The sequence below is a fragment of the Sus scrofa genome, chromosome 6 (assembly GCF_054392235.1).
Source record: "Sus scrofa isolate SSC_HxYL_T2T_F1_AM1 chromosome 6, Sscrofa_HxYL_maternal_Yorkshire_Landrace_v2.0, whole genome shotgun sequence".
NCBI classification, from domain to species: Eukaryota; Metazoa; Chordata; class Mammalia; order Artiodactyla; family Suidae; genus Sus; species Sus scrofa.
In genome coordinates this window covers 77,733,906-77,752,092 of record NC_139388.1, presented here as the reverse complement: position 1 = coordinate 77,752,092, position 18,187 = coordinate 77,733,906, and the positions used below count along the sequence as shown (strand labels likewise).

The following is an 18,187-nucleotide window of genomic DNA, read 5'->3' as shown; positions in this document are numbered from 1 at the left end:
AGAGGTGATGGCGGCTTGGACCTGGGGCCAACGGAGGAGGGGCAGAAGTGAGGAGTGGCTGGATTCAGGATACGTTTTGGAAGTGGTACTGATGGGGTTTGCTGATGACCTGGATGTCGGGATTGGGGCAGGGGGATGAGAAAGAGCCTAGACTGATTCGGGGGGGCGGGGGGCAGAGTTTCTGTTTAACCGAGAAGAGGAAGACAGCTGGAGGAGACTTTGCCAGGAGATCTGTTTTGAAAGGGTTACATCTGAAATCTTCATTAGACTCCCAAGGGAGAAATCGGGAGGCCAGCTTAAGTGAAACCAATGAACTCAGGATCAGTCGGCATCCAGGTGGACTGGACAGGCTCACCAAGGGGAGGGAGACGGAGAGGAGGGGTCCAGGGCCTGAGGGCGGGGTGCAGAGCAGGGGGTGATGTAAACGAGGTGTCCAAGGTGACTCATGTTTCAAGGCAGAGTGTCCAATGCCGCGGAGGCACCAAGGAAGAACAAGAACCGACCATGGCGTTTAGCTGCCTAGAAGCTGTTGGTAACCTTAGTAACAGCAGCATCCAGGACATGGTGGAGACAAAGAGCTGAGAGAAGTGAGCTCAAGAGAGGAGAGGACCTGGGGCCGGGTGCTGGGAGCCCATCAAGGAGTTTCTAGGTCAAGGTGAGGAGCTGCCGGCCCCAGGACACGCTCTCCAAGGTCAAGATGCCCTTCCAGGCTCCCTGCCAGGCTGCCCGGGGCTTCTGAGCAGAGACCCCTGCCTGCATCCCCCCTGCTGGCTCCTCCCCACTCACTGCACAGGTCAGGTCAGGAGGCATCTCATGGAACTCCCTCTCCAGAGCTGGTCAGGCCACACAGCCGCCAGGGAGTCTGACATAATTCCCTGGAAATTCTCAGAGCTAATCATTTGAAGTTGGGGTCTGCTGTTCAGCACTTCTGCGGGAGGCAAGGGGGAGGCAAAGGGCTTGTGAGGCGATGCCAAGGCAAGACAAGCTGAGATGATGCTGACATTCCCTGGAGATGAGTGAAGCCCCATAGGTGGGAGCGGCAGGAGCCACCGCCTGCTTCCTGGCACCTGACACCGGCCCCCAGGATGGCAGGCAACCAAAGCAGGCTCCAACTTCGGCTCCAAGGAAGCCCCTCCCACCCAAATGGGACCCCTCCCCATCCCCCAGGCTGGGAGTCAGGGGTGGGAGTAGTGGTACAGCACTGGGATGCAGGAGCCCAGCGTTTCAGGTCTTGAACCACGGATAACATGCTGTGTGGCCTCTGGAAAATGCCTCCACCTCTCTGAGCCAGAGTCGTCTCACTTGCAAAATGAAGATGTCAAGCAGGGGAAACAATGGAACAGTGTCATTCACTGAGTGCCTGCTGGGCACTGAGAGTGACTGCAGGGGACTCACGGGACCCCTGCAGATCCTCCCAGCAGCCCTGGAGTCGGGACTGCGACAAGTCGATCTGCCTCTCACAGAGGAGAAGAGATGGAGGCTCAGAGAGGAGAGGCGGCCCAAGGTCCATGCTCTTGCCGCCAGCGGGGTGCAGCCAAGGTCTGAATCCTGGACCATGTGACACAAAGCCTGGTCCCTGCATCCTGCACAGCCCTTGTAGTGATGGGAATGGAAGAGCCCATTTCAATATTCCAAAGAGCCTGATGGGGTGACCCTTTGCCCACAGGACAGCCACACAAGGCACTCACAAAGCTGGGAGGCAGCTCTGGGCCGGAACCACATTGGCTCAGAGGAGCCCTGACAGGGGGTCTCAAGCTCCGGTGCTAACTGCAGTCACCCGGAGACATGAAAACAGCCCTGGTGCCTGCTCCACGCCCATACGGATTCTGATGTAGCTGGTCTGGAGCCCAGACCTTGGGAATTTTGAAAACCAGCTTTGAAAGCCACTGTTCTGGATCCACCTCCTCAAAGTGTGGTCCATGGACCAGCATCTGTGATCCCTGGAGGCTTGTTAGAGATACAGCTGCTCAGCCCCCTCCCCACCGCCTGAGTCAGAATCTGCATTTTTAAAAGATCCCTGGAGAGGCATCTGGGCACTGAAATTGGGGGAGCATGGGGGCGGGGACACCTTCAGCAGAGTCAAGTGCAGGCAGAGTGCTAGGTGGTGGCCTGGTCTCAAGTCTGGGGCAGGACCCAGAGCCCGGTGAAGTTTTGCCGAGAAAGTCTTGGCCATGTGAGGGCTGAGGGAAGGAGATGAAAGTGGTCCTTGTGGGGGAAGGGGCAGAGATTTGAAACCCCTTGGCGGGACAGTCGCTGTGGTCCCTCAGCTAATGGGTGAAGGGCTGGCATCTTGGGCCCCAGGAGCTTAGATGGTTTTTCCACTTCATGTTCCCTTAACCTCGTGAGATGGGTTATTGTGGCCTTTTTGGGGCTGAGGGGACAGGTGCACAGAGAGGTTCGGCAGCTCTTTATAGGCCACAGAGAGGCGTGAATAGAAGGAAAGAGGGAAAGGAAGGAGGGAAGCTAGGATTCACAGGGATCTGACCCCAGAGCTGGAGACCGCCTCTCAGCAGTTTCTCTCCCTCACGAAGCCCTGGATGGAGCCCAAGGGCTGGTGCTGGCTCCGCCTTTGCCTCCACGCATCCACATCTGAAAGACCAATCACATCCCTGCCTCCTGGGGCTTGTACGCCAGCCTCTTAGGTTTGCAGAGCCTGGGAGTTCCCCAAGCCTGTTTGGCGTGAACTCTAAACACCCAGCATGTGACAGCTCATGACACAGCCTGGTCTGCAGGAAGGCTGGCCCAGCCCGAGATGACCTTGGCTGAGGAAGCCGCCAGCAGGGAGATCCCGGCTGTGGTCCCTCCGGCCCTGGCAGGACAGGCGAGGGGCAGGGGACTCCAGAGGGAGGCTAAGCCAGCAGCCCTTCACTCTCAGACGAGGACAATGAACACAGCAAGGTGGTCAGCTGCTGAAGGTCACCCAGCAGGTTTGCCTTGGGAAGGAGTGAGGGGACATGCCCGGTCACCCTGCTTTGTGGGGGACAGTGACGGTGGGGAGGGAGGGCCCGATGACTTTGGAAAATGCAACCATGGGAGGCAGGTGCCCTTTCCTGCAGGCCCAGGTGAGGGCACTTCCCGCTGTCATTGCCACAGTGACCTGTCTCCCCCTGGGGGCTGGACCCTGGGGAACACGGCGTGTGCGTTTTCACTGCTCACCTGCCTGCCTGCCTGCCTGCCTGCCACCAGGCCTGGCTCCAGGAGGTGCTCAGAGAAGATTCCCTGAACAATAAATGGGAAACCTGGAGCCAGGCTCCCAAGGCCGGCCACCCCATCTGTGCCTGGCCATGTCGCTCTAAGGCCACATCACCGAAGCAGCGGCTTCCAGGAAGGTCGCACTCACTGCCAAGACCCCACTCACACCAGGGTCCCCACTTTCACAATTCTTTGACCCGAACTCCGCAGGCCTCAGGCTCTACTCGGTGTGGTGGGTCACATTCTGAGGATGTCACACCTGCAGGAGACGTCACAGCCTGTGCAGTGCGGGCTGGGGGTGAGGAGGGGGTCACCTACCCGCCCCCTTGCCAGTGCCCTGCTCTGTCCCTCACGGCCCTGTCCCCCCAGAAGTACCCGGTTCTGGCTCAGATGATGCCCTTCCCCTTCAGCTGAGCTGAAACGGTCTGCTTTCTTCCAAAGGAAACTGCTAAGAATGTTCTAAGAACTTTTAAACTTCTAAGAGAAGCCAAAAAGGAAACAGGAACAGATGCACCCGTGACAACCGATGGATGCACAGAAAACAGATTCCCACCTGGGGACAGAAAGGAACCGAGGGGTCTCCCGTGAGGTCCAGACAAGAAAGCGCCTTTCAATGGTAAGATTCTGTAAGGACACTAAGATTGAATTATTACGAACGGGCCATATTTTAAAGTTGCTTTGGGCTAAAGAAGTTACAAAGATTAAGTCAACTCCAGGGATAAAGTCTTGCACAGTTTGGAGCTGCTGGGACTGAGAGTCTCAGAAGCCCCAGGAGGCATCTGCCCTGATCACGGGATTTCTAGAACTTGATGCCTGGTGCCCATCTAAGGATGCCAACGGGAGGAGGTGGCTTCCTTGATGGAAAGCCTTATAAGCTCAGGGGGCCCACCCAAGGCGTCTGGACCAGCCTGTCCCCCGAGGCCTGGGCCTGCCTGGCTCACGGAGCATCCCAGACGCAGGGCTGGCACTGCCGCTGGAAAGACACGCTTGCTATGCGCCTGGACAGGGTACTGAGTCAGCGAGTGATGACGCTGCCCAAAGGGCAGGGGTGTCGTGGGCTGTAGGCCTGGAGGCCTCTTCCTGGAGGGTGCTGGGGACTGGATACAGAGGCTGCCCTCTGCACCTTCTCTCCACCCCTGCCCCTCGGTCCCCGAAGCCCTGAATCCCAGCTGACCTCAAACAGGCTGTCGGGGTGGCCACGGCTGGGACACATCACCCTTTTTTCACAGAGCAGGAGACAGAGGCGGCCTGCAGGTGCTAAGTGACTTGGTCCCAGGCCATCTGTCTCCACTCAGGGCTGCTCGGGCCACAGCAGGCTCCCACACTGCATTTGGTTTGGGAACCGCTCACTTGCAGGTTCCCTCGCAGCAAGGGACAGACACGGCCCAGCCAGACGCAGCTCACAGATGTGGAATGAGTCACGTGCATTTCCCAACCCGAGGTTCAATGGAACTGGTCTGTCCAGATGCTGCAGGGCGTCCTCATCGCCACAGTGGCTGGCATTTCCACGCTGAGCACGGTGCCCACTGACAGGGAATAACAAATGGAGTCTCCACAAGACCCTTCCTGAGATGGGAACTACCGCGGTTTATGCGCGAGGAACAAAGGCACAGAAAGGTTCAGCAGTTTGCCCAATGACACACAGCGGGCAAGAGGCAGAGTGGGGATGGAAGCTCAAGCCATCTCCTCCAGAGGGCTCATGAGGCCAAACAAACATGTCTCTGCAGGATTTCTGAGTCTTTCATGTGCCGACAGGCAGCGTAAACTCCCAAGAGGACGACAGGCTGTCATTTACCCCAGGTGTATTCTCCCCATTGACCTAGTAACTCTGTGCCGACGGGATGCTCATGCCCAGGTATTGCAGGGAGTGGTGGCGCACTGGGCATTCGTGATCTCTGAAGGCACAATGAGAATTCTGCGGGGGGGTGGGGTGGTTTGGGCTATGCTCAGTCTTGCGGGTGCCCTTTCAGTGTCCCCAACTGTTTCTTAAATTTAGCTTTTCTTGAACAGACATTTTCTAAGATCTGCCATATGAAGCCATGTGTCCTGGATCTGATTCAGTATTCCCCTGGGAGGGCCACATTTCCAACTCTGCATAGGTACCCTTGCCATCGTGTGCTGGCACCACGGCAAAGGTGTCCTCCAGCCTATGAAGGGGAGCAAGCCTTTCTGTCCACACACTAAACAGGAGCAGGCATTCCTGGGACTATGGGTACTGATCAATCAAGCACCTGCTACACACCCGACCCCGCGCGCGAGGCACTGTGGACACAGCAGTAGAGCAAACAGACCGGGTCTCTAGAACTCTGGGCCCTGTGCTCTCGATGGGCAAGGTCATTACTTGCGTAATACAGAATTACATACAAAATTACAAGTTGTGATGAGCATGAAGGAGGACAAACAGAGAGGCTACCAGGCCCCAGAACCAGGGACCTGACCGCTCGGGGGGGAGGGTGGCCTGCAGGCAGAGTTTCTATTCACTGAGACTTGGGTTCCATGGGCTGCACGGAACTTACTTTGGGATCCGCTTCACCTGACCGCGCTGGCCTTTGCTTTACTTCATGGGGGGTGGGTGGGAGGGGAGAAAGCATAGCATGTGTAAGTTGCTTTACCCCCAGGGAGAAAAGGGAAAGGATGTCTAGAAGGGGTCATTTCTGTCTCTGAAAGCCATTCCTCAGGGACAGAGGGGGCCCTGTTACCACCTACCCTCGCCCCCAAATCTTGCCTGCCTCCTTTTTTGTGCCTGAGTCTCAACGCATGCCTTACACAAGGGGATTTGGGGAGTCTGCAAATGGGAACGAGACTGGGATATAGGGGCCCCTCTTCCTCAGGCCTTCTTCTGATCCGTGAACAGATCTGGTTACACAGGGACTCCTGCTTGTTGCTGGAGGCTGGCCTGAGCGCTTGTGAGCAGCTGAGGCCCAGCCGGGCATTTCCCCGGGTCTCCTTGGCTGGCTGCCGATGCCTTTTCTGATGGAAAGGGCTTATCACCTGGAGGAGCGGCAGCAAAATCTGGGATGATTGTGGCTGGCCGTGTCCAAGGGCACCTTGGGCCAAAATGTCCCTCGATGGTGAAGAGGAAAACCACTCAGAAGGGCAAAGCAGGAGTTCCCGTCGTGGCGCAGTGGTTAACGAATCCGACTAGGAACCATGAGGTTGAGGGTTCGATCCCTGGCCTTGCTCAGTGGGTTAAGGATCCGGCATTGCCGTGAGCTGTGGTGTAGGTTGCAGACGCGACTCGGATCCCGTGTTGCTGTGGCTCTGGTGTAGGCCAGCGGCTACAGTTCCAATTCGACCCCTAGCCTGGGAACCTCCATATGCCACGGGAAGTGGCCCTAGAAAAGGCAAAAAGACAGAAAAAAAAAGTGCAAAGCAGAGAGGACCTACCCAAGTCCAGGAGGGCCTGTAGCCCACGAGGGGCCCGTCAAATATCACGGCAGGTCCCATTCACACCCTCAGCCCAGGACACCGCCAGGTTCTTCCAAATCTCTCCAACCTCTCAGCACTGGAGCATCCACAGCCTCCACTCTTCAGCTTCCCTTTATCCTACTCACTCTCCTGGGGTATCATACTCATGAGTCTCAGTATCCTGGGTACTCTAAGGACCCCCCAAATTTACCTTCCCAGCTGGGTCCGTTCCTCTGAAATTCAAACCTGTGCCATCAACTCCCCTCCCTTTGAGAGTCTAACGTCATCTCAAACGTCACGTGCCCTAAAGTGAATTCCCAGCACCCACGTAGCCCACAGACCGGCTCCCTTACCTCCTCATTTGATGGCAACTTCATCCATCCACCTAGACACAGGCAGAAACACCTATCAGCACCCCTCGCTCCTCCCTTCCATCCTGCCCTCAGCAAACCCAGTGGCGCTACCCTCAAGAGGCATCCAGGATTCCATCGTCACGCTCCAGTCCAAGGACCATCATGTCTCACCCGGGTTACTGCGTTCGCCTCCTTGTATATAGTTCCATTCTTGGCCCCGTTCAGCCTATGAACACACCAGCCAGAGTGATCCTTTGAAAAGGCAAGTCGTGCCGTGCTACTCCACCCTTCAAAACCTTCCAATGCCTCCCACTCACTCAGACCACAGCCGTCTTCCCCACATAAACTGGACGCTGGTTACCTTTCTGACCTCATCGCCCAGTCCTCTATCCTGGGCACACCAGGACGCTTCCACCTCAGGACCTTCGCACTTGCTGGTCCCTCTGCCAAGTGCTTTCCTCCCCTGTGTCCAGAGGCTGCCTTCCCCCCGCCCCCAGTATTTCCTTGAGTCAGGCTTTCTCCGAACCCCTACATTTTCATGGTGGCCCCCATTCTCACTCCAGCGCCCTCTTCCCCTTTCCTGTTCCATGTCTCTGCAGAGCATCCATCACCTGACGGTCTAGTTACCTGCTTGTTCATGGTCTGCCTCCCACCCCCATGGGGATGGGCGATCCACGAGGGTGGGGAACCTTGTGCGTTTTGCTCCCTGTGACAGACTCCTGGAACAGTGCCTGGTGCGCAACAGCAGGCCCTGGCCCCACATTCGTTCCTGAACGAATTGAGAAATAAATGATGGGCCATGATCTCACCACCTTTCCTGACTAAATCACACGCCTAGTACGTCAGAGTTATTGTTCTCCAGTTACTGTGTAACGTGGGGCAGGGAGAAACTTTTAAGAGCAATTCAAGTGCAAAATGTTTCTGTATCTTTATGCAAATTTTTCATTGTTTCTCATCCACACCTAATTACACGGCAGTTTTTAGGCAAATTACCATGAGCCTTTCTAAGCCTTCAACTTGTTTTTCATAAACAACTCGATGCTCATATTTCATCGCTTTGGAAGCTATTAAGTCATATGTGTACAATAATCAATCCTGGCATATTTATGATGTTTATTACAAACACGAGTATGTTTACGTTACTATAAAACATAATATAGGGGCATAATATACAGGCTCAGGAACACTATAACTGACCTCTGGCAGCATTTAACTTGCCTGGGCACAGGAGGGCATGGGTCAGTGTCATCAGCACACTTTGCGGGGGAATGAGGAGCATCCATTTACACGGCAGGTGGGTTAAAGGAAAGTCAACTGAGCCACAATCGTGTTTTGTGTTTCCTTTCACGCGCAGCTGGCATTCTAACAATAGTTCAGAAAGATTTCCAGAGCCACCCTACCCTCCCAGGCTCTGTCCTCTGCAAGATGCTCTCACGCCAATTATTGCAACGGTGAGCACGCGGGACTTGATGGAGGGACGGGGCCATGGGCACCTCGGCGTTTCCTCCAAGTGCTCCTGCGCTGCTCTCTGGCCTGGCCAGCTGGACCCCATCACACAGCAGCTCTGATTTACGGGCCGTGGTGGGGACATCGCTCAGGTGAGGAAGACGTGCCACTGTGAATCAGTTTGCGGTCCAGCCCCTCCGGCGCACAAGGCATTGCACAATCAAGCTGCGTTTAGGCTCTGCAGGGGGGAGAGGGGGGCAGTGGTTCATTGTCTTGGGCAAAAATAAGAAACCGGGCAAGGGATGCCATCCATTGGCCACGTATTTTGGAGGCCTGACAAGAGAGCGGCTCCTTAGCAGGTGTCAGGAATCCAAGCTGGTGGTGGAGGGAGGATGGCCCTGTTTTCAGAGCCAAAAACTGGGGGAAAGGATTCAAATATGTGAAGGCGTTTATTATTGGAGTAGTTGTGCCGGGTGCAGTGCAGGATGCTGGCGTATAGTCACGACGGCCCGTGGGTGTGCGCCAGTGTGGACCGGGGAGGGGAGAATATATCAAGTCACCCTTGATGACTGCACTGCGAGGGAGTGGACAGAGTGCCTGGTTTCCTTCCGTCTCTCCAGTGTACTGATGGGCATTCATGGCGTGTTCTTAACCTAGGGGGACCACGCCCCCAGGTGGGAACCTTCTAAGATCATGTGTAACTAACTATCCAGCAAATAACCAATCCTTTTCTTTCAACCTGATTTTAACTGATCATTGACTCACCCAAGGGGTGCTCTCTATTCAGTTGCTGGCAATTAGTTGCCCCCTAAATTCACACCTTAAGCCTTGAAGTCTTGAGTTGGGGTCAGATCAGAGGTCAGTAAGTGTTGTGGTGTCTCTGGCTCCATTATTCCCAGAGATTTCTTCCTTTCTTTTTAGTCCACAAACCCTAGGTACCTGCTCTGTGCTGGGTGCAGCAGCAGGTGCTGGGGTAGAGAGAACACGCACCCACAGGGCACTGTCTGATGCCAGGACTGTCCTAGTTCATGACCTAGGGTCAGAGAGTCTCCTCAAGAAGATACACAAAGAGCAACAAAGGACAAGGTAGGGAATCCTCCATCCCAACCTCGGCTCTGACACCAGAAGTGACCCTATCTCTGGCTCCGCTGTCACATGCAAGTGAAATGCTCAGAGTGCTGAAAAAGATACCATGCATATACCAAAGAGGTTATTAACAGGCAAAGGGAAATAATTAAACGTGAACATCGGAAGCGAATGAAATAACGAGACATGATGACATGTCACTTTTCTCCCCCTTTTAAAAGACCCGAAGGGGACTCTGAGGTCGGCTCAGATTCACTGCAGAAGTTGATAAATATGAAGAGTTCAAAGACCCACCCACCCCCAGGGATGATGACTTAGTGGGTTTGGTTTTTTTTTTTTTTTTTTTGTCTTTTCAGGGCCATTCCTGAGGCAAAAGGAGGTTCCCAGGCTAGGGGTTCAATTGGAGCTGTAGCCACCGGCCTACACCACAGCCACAGCAACATGGGATCTGAGCTGCGTCTGCGACCTACACCACACAGCTCACAGCAATGCTGGATCGTTAACCCACTGAGTGAGGCCAGGGATCGAACCCGCGTCCTCATGGTACTAGTCGATTAATCGACCGCAGAGCCACGACGGGAACTCCTAGAATTCTTAATAAAGCCTCCCAGTGGTTTTTGATGCGGCTGGTCTGCCAGGTGAACATGCTGGTGAGCTAATCCAAATTAGGCCCCTTCACCCCTGGGAACACACCGGAGCCTGCACTGCCTCAGGTGGAAGTTAACAAGACAACACGTACTGGACCAGCAAACCAGTCTCCCACCTACAAATGTGCCCAATGCAATGCAGGACATCACCTTTTTAAACACCTGCTGCTGGCTGGCACCAACGGGCTGTATCTGTCATTTTTATAAACAGCGTTAAGGATACAGACATGGTTAATTCTGGTGATAAAGTGACCTGACAGAGCCTGCATATCAGCTACCGCCTATGACACCAATGCACAGAGGTGCATCAAAAGGGCTGGCTCCTCCGTGAAGACTCTCGCCAAACTCACTCGTAAAATTCATTCGAAGGAGCCTAAATGTGAATGCAGAAGGTAGGAGGATTAAACACCTCTAAGCTGAAAGTTTCGAGAAACTTCTGGACGGATTTCGTAAATTAAAGAGGAGAGTTTGATCCAGGTCCCTCAGCCTGAGCAGCACGTACCAAGACTGGACTCCAGGCACTTTGTTACTGATCCCACCACGTGTGAGCGCTTGGTACCAAAACCTTATCCCAAACATAAAGGCCAAAGGCATCGGGTGAAGAGAGCGAACTGTTCTTTCTCAGACCACACCTTTGCTGAGGAAGCCATAGCACCATCACCCAAACTTCCTTTTTCCTTCTCCACACATAAAATGCAGTTAACTCGCGTGTGTTTGGGGAACTTAAAAGCAAAAGCCAGTATCTGTACGTGTGGGTGACACTGAACACTGCCCTCTGCGGGGTGCACCTGCTGACAATGGAGGCAGGGGGTGTCCTGGGGTTCAAGGCCCACCACCTATTTACAGATCGTATTAACAGGACCCCTATCTGGCTTCCTCGCCTGCAGACAATTAACACAAGGATACCTGAAGGCTGCCAGGGAATACAATCTCCGTAAATAATAGATGAGAAGGGAGACAGGTGTACATCCTTCTCCAGAAATGCTTAAGTCACACCTCAGGCTCTGGTTCCCTGTGCGCCTGAACTCTGAGGGTGTCCCTTTGCCACAACAAAGTATGAGCGGATGGTCATCTTGAGCCTTCAAGGAAAAGTGAAACTACGTCCCATGTGATTTTTAAAAGGAAGGAAGCAGGGAGGGGAGTGGGATGGACTGGGAGTTTGGGGTTAATACATGCAAACCGTTTCTTTTACAAGGGATAGACAATGAGGTCCTACCGTATAGAGCACAGGGAACTATATCCAATCTCCTGGAATAGATCATGATGGAAAAGAGTGAAAAAAGGTCTATATATGTATGACTGAGTCACTCTGCTGTTCAGTGGAAATTGGCACAACACTGTAAATCAACAATACTTTAATTAAAAATAGTTAAAAATTAAATAAATAAAAGGAAGTAGTGGATATGTTAGAACTCAGACAGCGAACGCCTGCGCAACAGAGCCACACTTTCCTGCATCCAAGACGGACGCCGGGCACTCAGCCCAGCCTCTATCCCTGAGCATGACCCTGCCTGGGAAGACGCTCACAGCACCCCGACAGCTGTGCCCCTTGCACAGCTGGAAACCTACTTGCCAACCCCGGCTTGGAAAGACCTCTTCGAAAACAGAAAAAAGAACAAGGAAGTTGACACCTGGGAGCAAGGTTGAATTCTCTGGACCAGGCAGTTTATCTGGATCTGCTCCTTCCCTATGGTTGGTGGGGGAGGCACTCGCCATGCCAGGCCTGGCTGAGACCGATCAGCACCATCTCTGGGAGCACATGAACTGGACCGGGACCAGGAGAGAGCAGGACCTGTGTTTACCTCCAGCGTGTTTTGAATTCCTTCAAACTAGCTGGTGCCTCCTGTCCACACCTGGGCAGATGGGTACGAATAAGTCACGTCTCCCTGCTTTTTCATTAAAGGGGATGAACCGGGGCACAGACTCAGAACCAGAGATGGAGCCAGACGGCTGGACTTGTTTCTGGGCTCTCCTCTTTCTAGCCATGACCTTGGGCAAATCCCTTCACCTCTGTGCTGCAGCTTCCCCATGTGTAAGACAGGAGAACACGCAAGTGTTTATTTCGTAGGGTTGTTAAAATGATCAAATGGAGCAATATGTGTAAGGACCTGAAAATAGTGGCTAGCAAACTCTTTCAAGCATTGGTGACCATTCTTACATTTTTTATTATTTCAATGGGCTGGGATCCTTTGGTTAAGTTTTCATGGTTTCACAGAGCTAAGAAATGTTTCCTTCTGAACCCAGCTTTTTTTTTTTTTTTTTGTCTTTTTGCCTTTTCTAGGGCCTCTCCCACAGCATGTGGAAGTTCCCAGGCTAGGGGTCGAATCGGAGCTGTAGCCGCCAGCCTATGCCAGAGCCACAGCAACCAGGGATCCGAGTCGCGTCTGCAACCTACACCACAGCTCACGGCAACGCCTGATCCTTAACCCACTGAGCAAGGCCAGGGATCGAACCCGCAACCTCATGGTTCTTGGTCGGATTTGTTAACCACTGAGCCACGGCGGTAACTCCTGAACTCCGCTTTTTAAAATGTACATCTTGACTTTGAAATCCAGAACCAAGAGAAAAAGTTGTACGGAGGGATGACAGAATGAGAACAATCACCTTTCTTCCTCGCTGTGATTTGAAAAGGGCTTTCCTATTTCATTCTCTTTATGTAATGGGAGGAAGGGAGCAGTATGGTCAGTGTCTTGAGACACAGCGTGGGGCCCTAGGGCCACTGGAAGCAGAGCCAGTTGTTACGGCCACTCGAGTGCCTCTCCAGGTGGAGGCAGAGGGAAGGTTCTGGCCACTGCAACCTGTGAGGCCCTGGAATCTGGAACGTGGCAAGTCAGCTCTGAGCACCAGCCACAACTGTGACAAACTAGATTCAGGAGGGCACTTCCCAGTAATACCAGCAGCAATGACTAGGGCACAGCAGGCACACCTGTGGGCCCCACAGGCCCTTCCGCTGTCTTCACAGCCATCCTTCCTGTTAGATAAGTGTTTATGGCCTTTTACAGAGAGGAAAGTAGGGGCTCAGAGAGGTTAAGTTTACTTGCCCAAGGTGACAGCGCTAACAAGCAGCAGAGCAGGATTCCAGTATTTTATTCATTCAACAAATATTTACCAAGCAGCTATGTGCCAGGCACTGTGGGAGATGCTGGACATGCAGCAGTGGACAAAGCAAAGGTCCTGCCAGGGGGAGCTTTCATTCTAGGGTGGGGAATATTTAGTAAACAAATCTAACAAATGGAGACCAGAATGTCTAGACGAGTGAAGCGCCTTCAAGAACTCCAGAGTTGAGGGCAGGGAGGGAGCCAGGGGCAGTACTTTGGATGGGACAATATGCTTATCAGGGGCTCTGGGTCCAGGGCCCATCAGTACTCTGGTCTACCTCCCACTGCCTGAAATGAATGGAGAGCTCCCCGACACCTCTGCACCCGGGTGCCCCTGGCTCACATCTGCTTTGCTGGACCCAGATGGAGAGTGCGGACCATTATGCGAGCCTTTGGGAGTCTTTCTTCCCCAGAGGCAGTAACCCCCATTCTCTGAAACTAACAGAGACTGATGTTTGTCAGTTTCCACAAAGGAACCTCTTTCCTTTCCAGGCAGTTTCTCCTGCAGCCTCTCCGGGAACTCCTCGGCCATCAACCACTGTCCTTGCCAGCAGGGATGGGTTACTACACCCTGCGGGGGTCCTTAGAGGGGCTTCCCTGTGTTCCTGACGCTCTAGACAACAGTGGTCATTGTCACCACTCCCACCACAGCTTACTGAACCTAAGAACACAGGCACCTCCTCTGGCACAGCCATGGCAGACCAGGAGTGAGCCCCAGTCCAGTGACAAATGGCATGCAGGGAATTAAAACCCAGATGGCTAGGAGTTCAAGGCCAAGGGTTATCCCCAGTGGGAGAGCCAGCCTCCCGCAACAAACCCATCTGTGGGTGATGACATTGGCGCCAGTCATCTGGTGGGGCAGGGGGGTGGGGGTGGGGGGTCTCGGTAACTACAAGAAACCCAACGGCACGCTGAACGTGGTGGTTTTGCCCTGCAGTCAAGAGCATGACTCAAAAATCAGAAGCTGGGTGTGGGGTCCCCATTTACAGCTGTGGGACAAAATGCAAGTGATGTGGTGTCTTGCAGGCTGGTCCACTTGACTGCAACGAGGATAACTGCTCTCCCTGGGGTGGTGGCAGAGCTCCTGAGGCGTTTAAGCCATGGGAGGCCCCTGGAACAGGGCCCATCGGGTAGGGACAGCCAGGAGCACCCCCAGCTCCCTCCGTGGTGGCCAGCAACCTCCCGAGCAGCCTCCGGAAGCCCCCATCCCACAAGACGGGGTCCATCAGATCTATACACTAACACCTGCATGATCCAGACTGACCACTAGAGATGTTTTTTGAATGGCTGACCGGCTGAATCACTACAGGAGAATGTGCCTGAATTCACAGATCCAATAATAGCTTGGAAATAGAAGCCATCTGAAAATGTTCCCAAACTCGAGCTCGGCTGGCAAGGCTTGGATGTGATTTATAAAAAGCAAGTGAGAAGAGAATGTTACTGCAAGGAAAACCGAATCCACATGAGTTTTAAATAACTTCATTCCAACAGAGAATATTGAAATGTTACATTTTTGGCAGTATTAAATCCTAAAGCAAATGTCATTATCTTAAATTGAAATTCTATTTTAACTTAAAAAATTAAAATCACGACATCATATCCTAAAGGCCTAAATCCCCTTTTGTTCTTCACTTACCTGTGAAACAATTTCTAGGCTTTAAAAAAAGTTTTCTAAAACTTATATTTAGATTTAATGCTAAGACTTGGTAGTTATCTAAACAGAACTCCAGATTATACAGTCAGCTTCTGTCTAAACACTGATATGGAAATATTCTTAGCTCAAATATGTTCTGACTCAGGACATAAACTGATACTTTGAAATTCACCTGTAGCTCTCTGTCATTGCTGAAATGACACCCCGCTTAATAACTCTGGGGGCACCTATCAAGGAAGCTCTGAAGACGTCCATTCTTTTTCTGGCTTCCTGCCATGGGTTATAAGCTGGACACAGGAAGGCACACTAAGCCATCAACTTCTTCTTTAAAAGGCTTACGTTCTCTGGAACATATACCTGAATTTCAGGTCACTTTCTAGAAGAGCTGTATCAGGAATCCAGCTGGTACAAGTGAGGCAGGCAATAGGAGCATGCATAGATCTTGTGACCTCAATGGTTTGGCAGATTTACATTAATAAAAATATTTCCAAGCCCCCTTTAATAGCTCATGAGTGAACGTAATTGTTGCCAACTGCAAACAATTTAATGCAGGGTCATGATGGCCTTCCCGATTCTTCTTAAACCAGAAAGTAAATAAAACCTACACACCTCCAGGCTCTAATCCTATCTTTTAAAAAGAACTTACTTTTGGGAGAAATATAACCCTTTCTTTCGCATGCAAGGGACTGTTTGCTGAGGTGGGGAGGCAAGTCCCGGGCAACTCTGGTTTTGGCCCAGCAGGTCAAGGTTAAGGTTCTAAAGTGACAGCTGAGGGTACAACTGGTGACTCCGACCCCTTCTTTAGAACCACTTCCAAAATCAAAGAGTATTATTAAAATGTGCTTAATTTCTATTAAACAGAGGTTTGCTGACTAATCAGACTCATCTTAAGGCCAACTGGACCTGAAACGTCCACAATGGGGGTAGAAGCATATCCCACAGTCAAAGAGGTGAAACTAGGAGTTCCTGTCATGGCGCAGTGGTTAACTCATCTGACTAGGAACCACGAGGTGGTGGGTTCGATCCCTGGCCTTGCTCAGTGGGTGAAGGATCCAGCGTTGCCATGGGCTGTGGTGTAGGTTGCAGATGCAGCTTGGATCCTGCTTTGCTGCGGTTGTGGTGTAGGCCAGCAGCTACAGATCCGATGAGACCCCTAGCCTGGGAACCTCCATATGCCATGGGAGCGGCCCAAGGAAATGGCAAAAAGACCAAAAAAAAAAAAAAAAAAGAGGTGAAACTAGATGTGTTTCCAGAGGCAGCTCCTGACTAATCACAGTCCCACTGCATCAGGGACACCTGAGGCTCGAATGAGACCACTTGTACTTTAGCAATTAAGAACCACCCACATTTTGGAGTTCCCATCGTGGCTCAGCAGTTAACCCAACTAGCATCCAAGAGGATGTGGGTTTGATTCCTGGCCTCGATCAGTGGTTAGGGGTTCCAGTGTTGCTGTGAGCTGTCGTATAGGTAGCAGACAAGGCTCAAATCCCACCTGGTTGACCATGGGGTTAAGTCTGAGAACCACCTGTGCCCTAAAAGGTGAGGCTGCCACTTGATCATACCCAAGAGGCTCCCTCAAACACACACCCTCAGTAATGCTTTACCAAGACATTCAAGGAGAGGCCAGACCCCAAAGTACCAGCACCAGCAGCACCACAGCAGGGCTGGTGCCGCCAGGGGAAGAGGAGGCCATGAACTGTTAGGTATCCAAAAATAATGATAATAATAATAGAAATGGCAAACCCTTAACCACAAGCCAGGTCTTTGGGCTACTCTAAGTTTGGCCTTTATAACAGACTCACCCTTTTTCTCACTCACCTGTACTCTAATGGACTTTCAAGGGAAAGTGTTCCCTTAATTTTTTTTAATGGATTTAAGTCCATCTGCTCAAAATCAGGTTTGATATCAAATCAAAATCCACAGAAATAAAATAGCAAATGCATTAAGTAAGCTATAATTTTAGGAGTCGCTTTAACACAAGCAATGAAAGCCAGCAGTTATCTAGATATCTGCTGTCAAATATTAAGCATCTTCTTTCTTAACCACCTATATAGTCTTTGGAGAACTGTGACAAAGTGAGGGAGGTTTTAAAAATGAAGGGAACAGGCACCACGCAAATCTAAGCATCACAAAGGGGGGGATTTTTGTCCACTTATGTCACCTAAGCACCTAGAACACAGCCTCATTTACAAAAGGTGCTGATAAAGAAATGTGATTCTGTAAAATCACTTTTTTGCTGGAAAGTACTTATCCAAATTAAAAGAGCCAGCCTAGAGAGGAATCTGTAATCAGAAGCAATGCAAGATGCTTCAAAACAGCTGCAAGGACCTAAGGCTTTAGTTATTAGCTTTTAAGTTTTTCACAATGTCTTAACTCCCAAAGAGTAAAAGCAACCAAACTGGGCAGCTTGTCCCTGGTGAGAGGGAGGAAGTCGAGTGCCTTCTTGGGAATGGAGTGCTGCCATGAGAACCAGCGACGACACCCTCACCCTGGGTCCCCCCCCCCCCCGGGTCCCCCCATCACCCAGAGCAAGTCCACGCCCAGAAGCAATGGCCTCCTGCTAGAAGGAAACTCAGAAGACCAGCTGGCCCATTCCCTACTTATGGCAGACCGGGAACTCACAGCCGCCAGGCAAAACGCTTGCCTAAGCAAGGCTCAGCCCCCTTAGATGTCAGTTCCCTGCCAGCCTGGAGGGACAGCAGATGGGCTCAGGCGGAAACCCACCCACCTCTCCCAGAGCAGCACGCTTTCTAGCTCACGAACTCAGGCACCTCACCAGGTGCTGTGCGTGCTCAGTGCCCAGTTTCTAGAGCATCTACACAGCTGATGCCGAGAGCTGCCTTGCACCTCCGCCTCTGCCCCACTCACGCCCCCTCCTTGGTGGGGTTCTCTAAGGTAGGAAGGACGCCAGGAGCCACAAGTGTGAGCACCCTGCCAAGGCACGAGGAAGGCTGAGCCAACCTTCGGCTTCACCGCCCTTCCCTGAGCAGGAACGAGACAGATAAAAAGCATGAGGACAAGTGCTACCGCGTTAGGACTTTATGAAACTGCTCATTTCGGCCATTTTTAATCTTTAAAAAAAAATAGCAATTCCATATCAACCTAGTACAAATGTTACAGCTTCTTTGTTTCACTCTTCAGGGATCCATAAAAATAACAGAGTGAACTGTTAGCAAGCACAGAGAATGCCAAGACCCCATGTGTGGAATTATTTCAGTCTTACCAAGGTAGGTTCTCTGTGTGCTTCTTTACCGACCGACCGACCAATGGTATCCTGACGGTTCAGAAGCGTCATGAATTAGG

General features: G+C 52.1%; 1 protein-coding gene and 1 long non-coding RNA gene across 7 annotated transcripts in view; one reads left to right on the top strand and one right to left on the bottom strand.

The window, feature by feature from the left end:
* The window catches only part of PRDM2 (PR/SET domain 2), a 120,287-nt gene that overhangs the window by 8,833 nt on the left and 93,267 nt on the right, over nucleotides 1-18,187 (bottom strand). The window lies entirely within an intron of this gene.
* LOC146402566 (uncharacterized) lies at nucleotides 2,755-18,111 on the top strand. Its single transcript, XR_014807143.1, has 4 exons — nucleotides 2,755-2,927; nucleotides 3,634-3,808; nucleotides 8,308-8,551; nucleotides 18,026-18,111. It is a non-coding gene; the product is annotated as an uncharacterized LOC146402566 (long non-coding RNA).